We start from the raw sequence: 17,924 nt of genomic DNA, 5'->3' as shown, positions 1-17,924 counted from the left end.
GTCCCCTACAGAAAAGGTAGCCATTCATATAGATAATGGAAATGTTTTCTTGGTGAAGAGAGCAAACCCTGGAGCTTCCTCTGGACTCTAATTCATGCCAAGATACTCAGCACTCTCTTTGACCCCTAGCCTGCCTGAGAGCCAACAGCAGTTCTCAGCCTCATGCAAGTGACCAGAGAACAAAGAAAAAATAAAAAGACAAAGATCATAGTGTTAACAGACCTGAAAGGAAGGTCCTGGGCTCAGGAGACAAACTATAGCACTCAGATCAGAGAAGACATGGAGGAAAACATCACAAATAAAGTTCTACAGAGCAAGCAAACTCAGAAAATAGCCTGGGCATAAGATATCCAGGGACACACTCTGCCTTCTTAGAGCTGTCAGATAAATATCTATAAATTCATAAATAGCTGGAGTTTTGTAAGAGAATTTCATGTACAATAACTCAAGAACCTATTCAGGAATTAGCCAAGTTTTTTTTGTCACTAGCTTTGTTTATTTCATCCACTTTAGTGATCTGAATATCTGGGCTTGGTGCCAAACTAAGAATTATAAAATACTTAAATTTCAAATTCAATATCCCTGCCTTATAATTTTCAGTATATTTGTGTCAGCCCGATCCTCTAATCAATTTTTTAAAAATCCTCTTGTGGAGCCTTTGCTCTTTTCTATTATGCTTTTTTTTTTTAAACTAGATGTTGCTTTGTGCTAATAGTAAAGACACGAATTTATTCTGCCTTACCTCCCTTTCCTTTGTTGTTTTTGTTGTAATAATCAGGAACCACACACACTTGGTTATTGTGCTTATGAGGTATCACACGTCTGGTTGAGCTACTCACAAAATTGGCTACAGTGGTCTCTAGGGGACACATTATTTTTTAATTAATATCTTTATTTAAACACCTTGATTACAAATATGATTGTAGTTGGGTTTCAGTCATGCAAAGAACACCCCCCCTTCACCAGTGCAACATTCCCAACACCAATGTCTCAAATCTCCCTCCTCCCCACCCCACCCCCACCTGTACTCTAGACAGGCTTTCTACTTCCTTCATTCATTCACTTTGTTATGATAGTTTTCAGTGTAGTTATTTCTCTAACAGCACTCATTACTCTGTGGTGAGTTTCATATCTTGAGCTGGACCTTCCAGCCCTCCTCTCTTTTGTCTCTAAGAATTATTGCAAAAATGTCTTTCATTTTTCTTAAAACCCATACATGAGTGAGACGATTCTGCATCTATTTCTCTCCCTCTGACTTATTTCACTCAGCATAATATATTCCATGTACATCCATGTATAGAAAAATTTCATAACTACATCTCTCCTGACAGCTACATAATATAACATTGTGTATATGTACCACAGTTCTTTAGCCAATCATCTGTTTTAAGGCATGTTGGTTGTTTCCAGAGTCTGGCTATTGCAAATAGCGCTGCAATGAATATAAGTGTGAGCAAGGGACATTTGTATTGTATTTTTGTGTTCCTAAGGTATATTCCTAGGATTGATATAAAAACATCATATGGGAGTTCAGTTTCCAGTTTTTGGAGGAATCTCCATATTGCTTTCCATAAAGGTTGAACTAGATGGCATTCCCACCAGCAGTGAAAAAGAGTTTCTTTCTCTGTGCACATTTCATTGACCTGCTTTCTTCTGTTCATGTAAGCAGTGTTATTTCTCACATGCTATATAATAGTTGAAGGCTAATTAGCAGTATGACTTCATAGTTATACTGCCAGTCTCCTTCAGACAGTTCTGTCAGATTGCCTGGGTGAATTACAAATCAGAATGTTACCAGCATCCACCTGGTTGGTCATTTAGTGTTCCTTGTTAAAGAGTCTAGGGTTTAAAAGATTGTGTATTTGAGGAACATAGGTAATTCTCTGTCACTAGTTGAAACCATAGGATTGGGGGCTGGTAGCTTTGGATTGGACTCCCAGCTCCACATTGTACATGTTCTGAACCATCTCTCCCTCTTCCTCATGAAAAATGCTTGTCCATGTGTGTGTGTGATCCTCTGTACCCAAACGAACCTATTTTTATTCCTCATGGTTGAATTATACTATTATCTCATCAGAAGTACCGAATAAATACCATTATGACTGACAAAAAAAAGAGTTTCTTTCTTTCTATATCCCAGCACTCATTGTTCTCATTCTTTGGGATGTGTGCAATCTCTCTGGCATGGGATGGTACCTCGTAGTTGATTTGATTTGCATCCCCCTGATGGTGATGTGGAGCAATTTTTTCACATGCCTTTTGGCCATTTTTTTATTTCTTCTTTGACAAAATGTCTGTTCATTTCTTCACATTTTTGTTGGGATTAGATTTTTTTCTTGTAAAGTTCCACCAGTACCTTGTATATTTTGGATATTAGCTCCTTATCTGATGGGTATTGGGTGAATAGTTTCTCCCACACGGTGGGTGGCTTTTGTATCCTGAGCACTATTTCCATTGAGGCACAGAAGCTTCTCAGCTCAATATATTCCCATCTGTTTACCTCTGCTTCCATTTGTTTGGAGAGTGCAGTTTCCTCCTTGAAGATGCCTTTAGTCTCAATGTCATGAAGTGTTTTACCGACTTATTGTTCTATATACCTTATGGTATCAGGTCTGATATTAAGATTTTTAATCCATTTAGGATTTGGATTTTACCTTTGTACATGATGTTACCTGGGGGTCTGAGTTTACCTTTTTTGCAATTGGCTACCAAGTTGTGCCAACACCACTTGTTGAAGAGACTTTCCTTGCTCCATTTAAAATTTCTTGTTCCTTTATCAAAAATTAGGTGACTGTATGTCTGGGGAACATTTTCTGAGTACTCAAGCCTATTCCACTGATCTGAGGGTCTGTCTTTATTCCAATACCATGCTGATTTGATAACTAATGCTTTGTAGTACAGTTTAAAGTTGAGAAAATTAATGCCTCCCATATTTCTTTTCCCAAGGATTTTTTTTTAGCAATTCTAGGGAGTTTATTGTTCCAAATGAATTTCAGAAGTATTTGATCCACTTCTTTGAAGAATGTCATGGGTATCTTTAGAGGGATATCATTAAATCTGTACAATACTTTGGGGAGTATTGCCATTTTAATGATATTAATCCTGCCAATCCACAAGCAGGTATGTGTCTCCATTTCCATGTGTCCTCTCTTATTCCTTGGGGCAGGGTTTTATAGTTTTCTTTATATAGGTCCTTCATGTCTTTGGTCAAGTTGACTCCAAGAAATTTGAGTTTGAGTGGCACTAATGTGAATGGAGTTGTTTTCTTAATGTTCATTTCTTTCCTACCATTATTGGTGTATAAAAGGGCCACTGATTTTTATGTGTTAATTTTGTAGCCTGTCACATTGCTATATGAATCTATTGTTTCTAAAAGCTTTCTGCTAGAGTCCTTAGGGTTTTCTAAGTATCATGTCATCTGCAAATAGTGAGAGCTTGACTTCTTCCTTTCCTATCTGGATGCCCTTGATATCTTTTTCTTGCCTCTTGTACCAGAATTTAGATGGAAGGCTTTTAGTTTTTCTCCATTGAGAATAATATTTGCCATTGGCTTGTGGTAGATGGCCTTGACTATATCGAGAAAGGTTCCTTTCATTCTTATCTTGCTGAAAGTTTTTATCAAGAATGGTTGGCCTGAGCAGTGGCGCCTACATTAGGGCATCTGTCTCACGCGCGCTAACCTAGCACGGACCGCGGTTCGATCCCCCAGTCCGGCTTCCCTTTTGGGGCCGGGCGGTGGCGCTAGAGGTAAGGTGCCTGCCTTGCCTGCACTAGCCTTGGACGGACCGTGGTTCGATCACCCGGTGTCCCATATGGTCCCCCAAGCCAGGAGCAACTTCTGAGCGCATAGCCAGGAGTAACCCCTGAGCGTTACCGGGTGTGACCCAAAAACCAAAAAAAAAAAAGAATGGTTGTTGGACCTTATCAAATGCTTTCTCTGAGTTTATTGATATGATCATGTGATTTATATTTTTTGTTGTTGATGTTATGCAATATGTTGATAAATTTACAAATGTTAAACTATCCTTGCATTCCTGGGATGAAACCTACTTGATCATAGTGAATGATCTTCTTGATGAGACATTAGATCCTATTTGCCAGGATTTTGTTGAGGATCTTTGCATCTGTACTCATCAGGGATATTGGTCTGTAATTTTCTTTTTTGTAAGCACCTCTGCCTGGTTTTGGTATCAAGGTTATGTTGGCTTCTTAAAAGTTATTGGGAAGTGTTTCCGTTTTTTCTATTTCATGCAAGAGCCTGGCAAGGATTGGTAGTATTTCCTCTTGAAAGATTTGAAAAAATTCATTACTGAATCCATCTGGGCCTGAGCTTTTGTTTTGGGGCAGACATTTGATTACCATTTTAATTTTATCAATAGTGATGGGGGCGTTTACATATACTACATCCTACTTATTCAACCATGGAAGTTATAAGAGTCCAAGAATTTATCCATTTCTTTGACGTTTTCATGTTTAGTGGCATAGAGTTTCTCAAAGTAGTCTCTGATTACCCTTTGCATCTCTGCAACATCTGTAGTGATGTCCCCCTTTTCATTTTTAATATGAGTTATCAAGTTTCTTTCTCTCTCTTTGTGAGTTTTGCCAATGGTCTTATCAATCTTTATTTTTCAAAAAACCAACTTCTGCTTTTGTTGATCTTTCAGATTGTGTTTTGGGTTTCTACTTCATTGATTTCTGTTCTAAGCTTTGTTACTTCCTTCTGTGTCCCTATTTTTGGTCCCTTTTGTTGATCCCTTTCTTATTTTATAAACTGCGCCATTGAGCTATTCAGGTATGCCCCCTTTTCCTTCCTGATGTGTGCTTGCAAAGGTATAAATTTTCGTCTCAGTACCACTTTTGCTGGGGACATATTTCTTAATTGTGGTGCATGCACACATCCTTTATTGTGGTACAGATACTCCTCACTTAATGACCTACCTGTCTAGCGACCTCTCTTCACCGTCAGGACCATCTCACCGATGGTACGTGCTAGAATGTGATAGCGGCCCTGCATCTCAACATCATTCATGGCTGATGTCCACTATTTTGAGGTCCAGTACTGCATTTCAGCAGTAAATTTTTTTTGCAGTGCAAAGAAAAAACGTTATAAACAGCAATACTGTACTGTACATACAGTACAACTAAACTGTATACAGTCCAAGATCTCTCTCGCACAGTAGTGTGACAATATACAGTACAGTATGGTACATTATAGTATGTACAGTACAGTGTAACTGTTTATAAAGCTTTTTCTTCAAGCATACAAGTGCTATCGTGAATTATATGAAGAAAAAAAGAAAATAACAAAGCAGACCACTCTAAGTGGATGCTTTTGGAAAATTACACCAAGCACTACCAACGCTTCAATTTCTACTCCATCGTATCCCTGACCTGGGCCTTCAGCAACTTCTGATAATAGCTTTGATGATGACACAGGATGAAGATTTTGAAGGATTCATTGACTACAATGATAGCCTGAATTTTTTTGAATTTTATGTTTATTTTAAATATCCTTTTTCCATCTTGTACACTCTATAGTACAGTACTGTGGTTTTTGATGGTTTAATGTGCCTACTTTACTAACTTTATGTTCTGTAATACATATGTAATACATATTCTGTAATTTGTGTATAATTTACACAAGCTATGCAAATTAAAACAAGTGGAAGTTTTCAGTTTGATCTTTCTCATTATTTTACTTATTCAGAATACTGTATTGTCAAGTGTTATGCATATACTGTACTACGGTATACAGTACATGCAGTTCCTCACTTAATGACCAATTCGCTTAACAACCAAGTCGTTGAAACGAAACTTGGTCCTTAAGCAAGGAGTATCTGTATTTGCCAATGGTCGCTGGAAAGTTCATATGCATGTTTATCTGGTCATCTTCCTGGTGAGAGTCTCAGCCACAGTGCTCACATCCACACACCTGGCTGTGTTCTGAAGAGCCATACTCAAATGTAGCAGCAGGAGGTTCTAGACCAGAGAGTTTCCCTGACTGTACTCAGCTCAAGTGGATATCACAGGGCTTTGATCTCATGCTCTCACATAAGATAGGCACTTTTTTTTGCACAGAGTAAGCCTAGGGCTCAAGAAATATTCTTAATAAGAATAATTTTTAAATAATATTTTGTAATAAGGAATATTTTCCTAAATATTTTATTAAAGTCCTTCAAGCCAGAGGGACAGCACCCACAAATTAATTTTATACATGAATTGAAAAGTTTGACTTGATCAATTATTTAACTGAAATAAGTAACAACTTTCAAAGATACTAAAATACCACCTTAAGATCTACAATGTCATAGGAAAGTCCACTTCAAAAAAAATGACTCTGAAAGATTAACCAAGGTGACTTAAATTATTTACCTTTCCAAAAAATAAAAAGCTTTGAGGATCCCAAGATAAAAGTTATAATTGTTCCATTTGATCAATGTCTACACATTGTAGATAGTTTAGTAACACAAAAGAAAGCCTATTTCTTAAGGGACAACAGCACAAAACTAGATAAGATAAATCTGTGATAAGTCATCACTTTGGAATTCAGATAAGTGAGAGAAAATGTGTGTTTGAGGAGAAACTAAATGCACATACACACATATGCAAGCTAATTAATAAAAGGAGAGGATTTATTCCTATTTATCGGACTATACTGTTAAATAGATTGAGAATTTACATAGGATTCTTTCAACAAATAAATTATTTTAAAACATTACTAGTCATTTGTCTTGAAAAATTAGTGCTATTCTTACATTAAGGACTCTAGACTTTATCCTGGGAACTATTGTGCAAAGGAAACAAAGAGAATCCAGTCACTTAATATTCAAAAAACAGCCCTCTTCAAAATCGTACTGACTTTTTTCAAACTATTTAGATTTATTTGGTCTTTCTAAAATTTTAGTAATGAGATAAACAAATTATCAAACATAGAAAGCGTTCTAACTCTATCCAAAAAAAAAAAAAAGAGTAAACTTCAAACTGGAGAGTCAAAATAACTTTAGGAACTGTGAATAAAATGTAATCATATTTGTGTATTCTCTCCATACATTACCCCAACCTTGGTTCACTCAGGAGACTACAAATCTGAGATGACAGTAGACTTTAGCCAATTCAACCTTATTAATTATACACATGCAACCACACACATGCTCTGAATGAGTGCGTTCACACACATACACACAGACACACACATAGTTTTATGCTGTTAATGATCCAAGATAATGCTAAATGTCAGGGAACCTTAAATATATGAAACCCAAACTCATTTTGGAAAATAGCTTCATATCTATTCCCAGTCATTTATCTTCTTAACTGAGATGTCAAAAATATAAATTAACTTACCCAAGTTTCATCTCTTCCACCTTTCTCTAAGCAGCCTTGATACAGGATTGTTAAAAAAAATAATTCAGATTAATTGAACTGAATTCAGATTAATTGGACTCATCCAATTCTAAAGTACCAAAGACAAATTAATTAGCTCTAAGAAAGATAAAACAACATGTTGACTTGCTCTCTCCTTTTATAAAATAGAAATACAAAATTTTCCTTTACTTCATAAAGCTGCTTGATGGTTGAGAAAAATATTACGAGTGCAAAAGTCTTCAGAAGCAAAAAAAAAAACTATAAAAGTTCTGAGTGGTATCATTAATATTCTGTCTGAGTATGTCTTTTCACTCTAAACCCCAGTGCCAAATAAACAAGAGACATAAAATTTGATTGGTTTAAATCTGTATAAATATTTCACTGGGAAGTACCCCTTTCAACAAAATGGCTTCATGAAAGTATACTGTTTTAATCATTTCAATGTATTTTTATTTGATAGTTACTTTACTCTTGAAATTACCATATCTAATTCATAATCAACATTTACATGTCATTGAATGGTAAATGGATTTTGATTCTGAATCATGTATTTTAACTTTAGATACTAGAAGTTTGTTCTTCTAATATCTATAACAGCTTGACAAGCTGTAAACAAAACAAAAACCCGAGATTCAAATAGTTTGAAGATATTTCATTCAAAAGAAGTGCCACCAAGACTGTAATTCCCACCAGCAACTCTTGCAACAAGAGTAAATGTGGAGTTACTATGCTATTCCAGCAGCACTAGAGGTAAAAGCTGGATAAATATTCAAAGGCAGTATCATAAGAGTTTTCTGTACCTGATTCATCCTTTTGAACTGTCACCTTAGTTGTGTGCTTTCTACATATATTGCCCTTTCTGTTATTTATTTTACTTGATTTCACAGTGATTCTTACTTCTGTTACCAACCCAATATCACATTAATGAATTCTAAATTAGTCAAAGTTCATTGGTATTGCTGATGCTCTATGGCTACATGAACAAAAAATACTGAAATAAAAAATACTGAAAAGAAAAGAAAAAAAGAAAACAGTAAGTTGCAAGTTTTCATTGAGTAGATTTATGGCTCAATAAAAATGCCATTAAGTAAATTATTTCTGTTCACTAGTTAAATATACATGTTATTTGTGGTATAGATATGCATAAATTCTTGAGCCTGGGAAAATAGTATGTCAGTAAGGTGTGTAATTTTTATGTGTCTTCTGTAGTACGTGCGGTTCCTAGAGGTCTGACAGGAGTGACTTCTAGGCAAAGAGCCAGGAGTAATCTCTGAGCATGGCTCGTGTAGCCCAAAAATAAATAGAAAAAATAATTAATGAAAAAAAATTTAGAGAGTATGTGAAATATTTTGTTTGCCATTCCTAGCATATACAAATGTGATTATCAAACATAGAAAAATTATAATATAAAATATTAATACTGATGTATACAAATTATACATTGTGTGTTTGTCTATAATTAATTGTGTGTGTGTGTGTGTGTGTGTGTGTGTGTGTGTGTGTATTTCTGGGTCATCCTGGTGATGCTCTAGGGTTTGCTCCTAGCAGAATACAAAAAAACTATATAGTGCTAGAGACTGAACCCAGACTTACTGCATGCATAGCACACACTCCAATCCATTCGGTCATCTCTCTGGTCATAAAAATTTAATATTTGCAAACAGGTTTAGACAAAAAAATGTTAACACTTTCTTTAAATATTATTTCTCTTTATCTGCATGCTTAGGAGAGCATGACCCATACTTAGCTGTTTAAATGAGTCACCATATTATGATATTATTCTATAAGATATGTTTTTAAACTTGACTACATAAATAACAAGGAAAGACATATTTTTAGGGGCCTGAGCAATAGTGCAGCTGTAGGGTGTTTACCTTGCTTGCAGCTGACTTAGGACAAATCTCGGTTTGATCTCCGGCATCCCATGTGGTCCCCCACGCCAGAAGTGATTTCTGAGCTCATATTCAGGAGTAACCCCTGAGCATCACAGGGTGTGGCCCCCCAAAAAAAACTAAAAGAAAAGAAATATTTTTAAATAATCACTTTTTTGGTTTTGTAATTTAATATTATTCAAATGTCATAATCAATTTTATGAAAATCACATTTAATTATATAAACACTTTTTATTTGACAAAATATTAATTTCAAGTATGGAATAAATCATCTAAAATTTTGATACATACAAAATATCCAATTTTCTTTAAATGACAAGTGTTGTTACCACTATTGCTATTCAATAAAAACTATCACAGTTTGCAAAAACAATTCACAAACAACAACAGAAAAGTCAATTTTGTTTTCATAGTTTCTTTGAACAATATTTGAAGACTAATTCTATGTTAGTAAGGTTGAAACTGAAAGTCCATGCAACTAGATATTATACTATAAATTAGCTATAAGATATTTACAATGAAGACTGTTCGCTTATATTTCTAAGTCTGTATTCTTTCTGGAAAACATTTCTCTTTTCTCTTCCTGTCTTCCCCTCCCTCCTCTCACATATCTAGAACTTTCTTTCAATAAAAACTACTTTGCAGCACCAAAAAAAAAATCAAAGATAGAAATGCAGCAAGCAGATAAAATATACAGAATGAGCATAAATATTTCTGACTTCAGAAGAAAACCAGTGCCATCTATCCAATTGTAATGATGTTCATGACTCTCAGCAGTTTTTCTAACGAACTTTGGAGTGAGTGGAGTTCTCTAAAAGGGAAATTTGGCTTCAGTATTAGAAAAAAATATCCTTCATAGATGGTAAATTTCACACTCACTGTTTAAATTAATTTGGCTCCTTGTTTTTCCAGGTTTTTTTTTCTTACCTGCATTTGGAAAATCTAGGGTTGCACTTTTCTGGCCAGTAAATTACCTTTTTATTCTGTCTGAGTATATTCATGTAAAAGAAAGTGAGAATGTTCAGCCTTTATATGAAAAAAAACCTTTAAAATAAAAATACTTTAAATCATAAAATTTATATATATGAATTTTATTTTAATTTGCCTTCTGGATCTTTAAAATTTTCCTTATAGTAAATGCCTTTTTTTTTGTCAAGAGAAAACAGAAATAGCTTGCCACTCCAAACACACTTTTCCTGTACTTTTGTTTGTTTAGGTTGGGGCTTGGGTGGGGGTTCCTTGTATTGTGGTTTTCTAAGAGCATAGGATAACAGTGTTAGATATTTTTATTAAATAAAATTAAAGTATTTAAAGTATGAATAGAATGACATGATTGCAGTTAGAGAATATCATGTTTAGTGAAGTTAGTCATATGGAAAGGAATAAATGCAAAATGATTTCTTTCATATGTGGGACTTAAATTTACCCAGCAAGGTATCAGTAATGATCCAAAGGCAACAGGAGAGTTGACATGCATTCCTTGAACTTCTAGGAGTAATTCCTGAGTGGTCAGTAACCCCTGAACATGAAAGGTTGTATCCCCCCACAAAAAAAGAAAGAAAGAAAGAAAAGAATTGGAAATAATTTCTATTTGCAAGCTTTTAGGTTAGTGTGCCATATTTCTTATAGAGGCTGGCAGAAATGAACATACTTTGAGGTTTGAGGTCATAGATAGAGGACATCATAACTCATGACACAGCAAGTAACATAAGCTGTATCTATTTTCCTTCCAAGGATTTACAAGGACAATATGTAGTTGACTCACAAGAATGCTTCCAACACAGTTGGTTTGTGTCACAGTTGAGGAACTCCAAACTTCAGAAACTTGGTGTTAGAAAGAGAATTGCTATCAATCTTTTGCCCAATATTCATTTAACATACTATTTTTTATAGATAACTTTCCTGGAATCAGCAGATAGTAGAGAGGCAATGCCGGGCAAGTGGCCTGTCTAGGTGTCATCCCACATATGGGCCCCCACATACTAGCAATAGTGATTCCTCAACATTGAGCCTAACAGATTATAATAATAATGGTTCTAGACTATTTCCTGATTTAAGACTTTGCTTTTATATTACAAAAATATTTCTACATGAGCGTACTTCAACTAATATCTGGAAAAAAGTCAATATAAGACTCAGAGAATTTGTGGAGGATTTTCTCCCAAGTATTTTTTATCCATTAACTTCTATATTATTAACTTTAAACTTATTTTACCTCCTTTCTAGATAAGCAAACCAACATAACTGTTATAGATAAGAAGTGAAATGAAAATGATAATTTAGGATTTTTTTCCTACCTAATTGCTTGTTTTTAGTGTTTTTAGAATACTTTTATATGTTATTATTTGGATTTAATAAATGTCTATTATGTGGCAGTAAATATAATAGTTTATTGAATTTATTCTCCTTTAAGAAACTTTAGATTATAAGTATTTTAGGAATAAAAAACATGATCACTGTTTTAAGGTGGTATAAAGATTAGATGAGTTAGTATCTAAAACTAATAAGTTGAGAGACAGTATACCAGGTAAAGCATTTACCTTATGTGTGGCTAATCTAGAATCAATCTCTGACACCATATAAGGTCCCCTTGTACACTGCCAGTAGGTTGAGCAGAAGATTGCTAGCAATCCTCTTTTAAACACTGAGTTTCTGAAGTTTGGAGTTCCTCAACTGTGACACAAACCAACTGTGTTGGAAGCATCCTTGCGAGTCAACTACATATTGTCCTTGTGAATCCTTGGAAGGAAAACAGATACAGCTTATGTTGCTTGCTGTGTCATGAGTTATGATGTCCTCTATCTATGACTTCAAAGTCTCTCTCTCTCTCTCTATATATATATATATACATTTATATATACATATATGTGTGCATATATACACAATTGTATATATGTATATATAAAGATGGTACCAAAATGATGCAATAATACAATATTGGTTGAGAAAATGAGAATGAAGCATGGGTTTTAGAGTCATAATAAAAAAATTGTTTAAGCAGAATTCTTTTACAGTTCTTCATAAATAGGTCAATTCAACCAGGAGTTCAGAGTTCTTTTAAGTGTGAAAGTATGTATGAGGTTCTGTCTTAGTTCACAAGGCCACAAAAAATTATATAATGTAACTGCCATGTTGTGACTGTCACAGTGTTCAAACCAAAAACTTCTAGTTTATGTGCTTCTTTGCTTTTCTTAATCTTAGAAAGCTTGGATGAGTTTTGACAAAAAGAAAAGGAAGCTTACAGTTAAACAAATATTTAATTATTTAATTATAGTGGCAATGGGGCTAAAGCACTATTACAAAGGCTAAGGTGCCTGTCTTGTGTGTGCTATACCCAGATTTAATCCCATATATGGTTCACTACATATGGTCCCTCAAGCATCTGCAGGAGTCATTCCTGCATTTCTAGTTAGCACAAAACCCTGAGCATAGCCAGGTATAAACCAAATACCAAAATATTTAAAAATAAAAAAAAAATTATAGTGGGAAAGCTTATATTGTTTAAGTGGCCAATTTAAGACATATTTGCTTAAAAACAAAATCCCCTGAGGTGTCCCATCTCACCTTGTCCCAATTTCTATATATACCATCTCTTCAGTGTTTCATTTCTTTGATTTTCTTCACATACTAATAATGTTTCTTGATTTTTCATAGTATGCTGTGAATTATAGACTAGTAATATTTCTCCAAAGTCAAATTCTCAGTTCCAAATAACCCTCTCCTTTCCTTTGGGCAATATTGGGAAAGCAGAAAGTGAATCCTATATAAGCATTGAACTGAACACTTCTCTCTGTCCCTTAGAAAAAGCTTTCTAAGTGCACTGATTCTTAAACTGTTGATACAGACTCTGCAAGGCATTATATGTGTGTCATAAATAGAATCTTAAAGAGACTGACAGAGAAGAGAGCATAAAATTGAAAATTCTACACTGTTTCCCACCTAGGAAAGATAGCATATGTGTCTTGTGCATTTGCCCGCATACACTGTCTCAAGATAAAATGTCAAAGATTTGAAAACACTTCTTCAGTAAAATCACATATGTAGAATTTTATGTACTGCTGAAAACACTTTTACTTTGAAGACTGAATGTGTGATTTAATTTTTTGTTCTACTTCCTTTCAAATTCAATTTTAGATTAAGAAACTTGTTATGAAATCCCACCAACTGCATTGTGATAGACTTTTTTCTCTTATTGTTTTCAGTAACAATTTTCTAATAAATATGATGTCTACTTTTTAATATTTTAAAAGTCACTCATATATCCTCATTGATCAAAAAGATAAGGTAGTTTCTTTTCATATTCTAAAAAAAGGATTATTGACTTAGGTGTTCAAATAGGAACTGCTTAGAAAGAGAAAGGCCTCATTATTAGTAATAATAAATGTAAGACCACTTTTTCCTAGATATAACACATAATCACACTATAATTTTTTTTATTTTTCAATGATGACTCTTTCTATACTTTGCATATTATATTTAGCAAAATTTCTTGTAAATTTTTCGAATGTTGGAGTTCATTCTTCTAACAAAATTTTCTTAGTCTTCATCAGTAAATTAAAAATAATTAATTCAGGGCTGGAGAGATAGCATGAAGGTAAGGCATTTGCCTTCTGTGCAGAAGGTTGGTGGTTTGAATCCCGGCATCACATATGGTCCTCTGAGCCTGCCAGGAGAAATTTCTGAACATAGATCCAGGAGTAACCCCTGAGTGCTGCCAGGTGTGACCCAAAAAACAACATTTATCTGATTTTTGTAATCAATATCCAAATCCTTCCATTGTACAGGAATAGATTTTATTTATTTAGTATAGGAAAGAAACACTCAGTGATTTAAAATGCCTTACAAATATTGCTGGTCATTGATTTTTATTGGTATTAAAAGTTTTTATATGGCATTTAATCCACAGTTTATAAAAGTTCTTTATATGAAGTAAAAATTAATAATAACACAAAATATAGCTGAGGGTGGGGGCTGGAGAGATAGCATGGAGGTAGGGCATTTGCCTTGCATGCAAAAGGTCAGTGGTTCAAATCCTTGCATCCCATATAGTCCCTCAAGCCTGCCAGGAGTGATTTCTGAGCATGGTGCCAGGAGTAGTCCCTGAGCACTGGTGGGTGTGTCCCAAAAGTATATATATATATATATATATATATATATATATATATATATATATATATATATATATATATATATAATAAAATATATTAATAAAATTAATTCAAATTTTGTAAAGTGGCCTAACAAATGAGTCTTGTCTTCTTATATTAAAACCACATAAAATATGTATTTATGAGATAAATTTAAAATTTTTATCATGATCATCATAACTTATTATTAGGGAACTCAAATCCAGATTACAATGTGATATCATATCACACCAGTGAGGATGGCACATAACAAAAATACTGGGAACAATTTGTGTTGGTGGGATGTGGTGAGAAAGAAACTTTCATCACAGCTGGAGGGAATGCTGTTTGATTCAGCCCCTATGGAAAATAATGCATGACCTAGTAACAATGCAGCAACCTAGTAATTCCATTTTTTGGTATCTATCCCTAAGACAGAAAAACACTGATCTAAAAAAATGCAGCACTCAGTACAATAGCTAAGAATTGGAATCAACCTAGATGTCCTACAAAAGACGAGTGGATAATGAAGATGTGGTACATATATACAATGGAATATTACATAACTATAAGGATTGATGTAATCATGCAACTTACTGCAATGTGAATGAAACTGGAAGATATGATGTTAAATGCAGTAAGCCAGAAGAAGGATAAAGTATGGCATCACATACACGGTATTTAAATAACTACATGAAGAAATGCAATGGAGTCGTCCCCAGAGTAAAGTGAGGAAAACAAAAAAACTTGCGAGGACAAGGAGAAATACAAATGTGAAAGGATGGGAATGGGATCAAGATGTCTCAGGTTCATTTGTGGTGGGACAGGAGAGATAGCATAGAGGTAGGGCATTTGCCTTGCATGCAGAAGGACGGCGGTTCAAATCCCACATCCAGATGGTCCCCAGAGTCTGCCAGGAGCAATTTCTGAGTGTAGAGCCAGGAGTAATACCTGAGCACTGCCGGGTATGACCCCAAAACAAACTATCAGAAAAAAATCAGAACTAATTATCTAAACCAAAGTCAAAGATCAAAACTTAAAATGGGCCTGGTTTGCTGGCTGGGGTGGTGGGGAGGTAGAGGTAGTAGCATGGGATGCACTCTGGGAACATTGGTTGAAGGAGGTGGTGGTTGACACTGGTGGTGGAGCTGGCCCTGAAACAATGTATTTCTGAAACCCTACTATAAGGAGCTTTGTAAATCACGATGGTTTCAATAAAATATTAACAATTAAAAGTTTTATCAGTTAGACATCTTCTCAACTTCTTTAAATTCCCACAATATAGTTTTCTATTGTTACTACAATAATTACAACAAATGCAGTGGTTTAAAATAAGTCCCATGTATAATCTTAGCAACGTAAAGCTCACTGTCTGCACTAGATCTCACTGGATGAGATAACAGGGTTGTTACTTCTCATATACTGCATTATATAGTATGACTCGTCCTCTCCTTTTTAAACTATTAGAAGTGACCACATTTCTGAATTCATGCCTGTTGTCTTGTCTCCAAGGGCAGTAACATTAAACAAAATCTTGGTGATGTTGCCATCTGTTTCTTTCTTCTTAAAGTCCTTGGGATTTTACTAGGTCTCTGCACATAATCCAGCATAGACTCTCTAGGTTAAAGTTAGTTGGTTCGCAAACATATTTTCTCTATATCTTGAAACTGCTTGTTGTGTGTATACTGACACATTCTCAGATAGCTGGAATAAAGAAAAGCTCATCTTCATTTTACTTTATTCTGCATAACATATAAGGCACATAAGGGAAATTATCCTGTGTGGGATACTACAAGTAAACAGATTGATAAGAGGAAGAGATAAATAGAAAAGATAACTAATAAAATAAGATATTGATGCATAAGAGCTAAAACCAGTATGACCCCATTAGCTTGCTTCTAGTAATTACTGGCTAATTATTCATTCTAAAATTGCTAGCTTTAGGCAAAAAATCATACTTTTTACTAAGAATTTCTTTCATTCTCCTCGGCATGAAAATTAACAAGATGTTTCTAAACTCACTTTTCTTTTACTCCTACCTACCTAGAACTATTCTAAAACTTTAAGGTTATACTTAGTTAGAAAGGAACATTTCTTCCAAAATACAAGTGGTAAAAGGTTGGAACATTAAATCAGAACAGGGAAACTTTCCATTTTATTTGGTCCTCCTTCAGATATTGCCAGTTCAGAAAAGTAAGAAAGACTAAACAGAATTACAAAATCGAAATAGAATATTGTATCTTAATAAAATTTTTCTACAATCAAAATTAATTTTAGAAAATAGATCTACAGAGTATCCCAAGCAAATCGTGTGCTAATATTCACGTAAAAAAAAAAACCTTCTATTCCAGGATATTTTATAACATAATTCAATAAACCCAAAGCCAGACTCTGACTAGGAAAGCATAAAAAGCAGTATTTTTACAAATATAGTCTAAAATTTTTAAATAAAACTTTAGCAATTGAAATTAGCTAATAGGTGCTTTGGAAATAGTTTAAAAGGTAAGGTCCTTTCCTTACAAGAGTGCGACCCCCTGTACCCTGCCCGCAGGGTGGACTAAGGATCATGAAGTAATTTGTGGGTCACGAGCGGGATCCAACCTAAAAAGGAGAAAAGAGGCTGGGAAAGAAATTAGCTCAAGACAAGCTTTGCTGATCAAGAGCTGAATTTATTAAAGCAAGACAAGCTTATATATAGTTCTACAGCATAAGGAAGTAGCTTTCAGTACTTTTCCATGGTATCTATAGAAAAGTAGGGGGGTCGTGCAGGATGGACTTTCCAGTTTTACAACATACCCTTAAATCACATACATTCTTTCACAATGGTAGCTTAACAGGATGTGATCTTATCTTAGCAACTCAGGCAGTTTACTGGAGCATCTTGTGACTTGTTTGGTTAACATTTCTTTTAGGTCCAGGGGGTAAATGCCACAGTAGCAGCCTGTCAGGTACACAGGCCTTATGTATCAGACATCAGAGACTCCATTTTGCTCTCTAGCTCTAAGAGCCTCCAACAGTTCCCCCATTTCTCTAAAATAAAGAGAGGAGAGAGTAGCAGGTAAAGTGCCTGTCTTAGGTTACTTGGTGTACTTCCAGGTTTGAACATGACAATTTGTTGTTTCCAATTGAGTATGCAGTTTAGAGAGTCATGTTTGCCCTAAACACTGGCACCAAGCTATCCCCATCTTAAGCACTTCCACAGCCGAGAGAGAAGCGAACGCTTGCGTGTAGCAATGTGCTCAAACTCCTTAAAGTCTAGGTGGTGGGATGCACCATCTCCTAGAGGATCGTATTCTAGAGAGCAGGGTTCATGCTGGGTGAGCTGTTGATAATGGACTTTGACTGAGCATTTGGTAGCCTCGTCCACCTGATTTTTAACAAAGCTGGTGAAGTGGCGAAACACCCATGGACCAAAAGAAATGAGCAAGAGAAATCCTACAAACAGTCCCAGCAAACTAGGCAACAATGTTGACAACTAGGGAGAGGTTGAAAACCAGTTTTTGTACCAAGATTCATCTTTATCTATCTTTCTTTTTGTTTC

The 17,924-nt window shown here is 34.9% G+C and overlaps 1 non-coding gene across 1 annotated transcript; it reads left to right on the top strand.

Moving 5' to 3' along the window:
* Nucleotides 1–1,626: 1,626 nt before the first annotated feature.
* LOC126009978 (small nucleolar RNA SNORA19) lies at nucleotides 1,627–1,755 on the top strand. The gene has a single exon (XR_007496125.1). It is a non-coding gene; the product is annotated as a small nucleolar RNA SNORA19 (small nucleolar RNA).
* The last annotated feature ends 16,169 nt before the right edge of the window (nucleotides 1,756–17,924 follow it).

The sequence above is a fragment of the Suncus etruscus genome, chromosome 5 (genome assembly GCF_024139225.1).
Source record: "Suncus etruscus isolate mSunEtr1 chromosome 5, mSunEtr1.pri.cur, whole genome shotgun sequence".
Lineage (NCBI taxonomy): Eukaryota > Metazoa > Chordata > Mammalia > Eulipotyphla > Soricidae > Suncus > Suncus etruscus.
The sequence above is the reverse complement of the archived record's forward strand: the minus strand, read 5'-3'. Positions and strand labels throughout refer to the sequence as shown.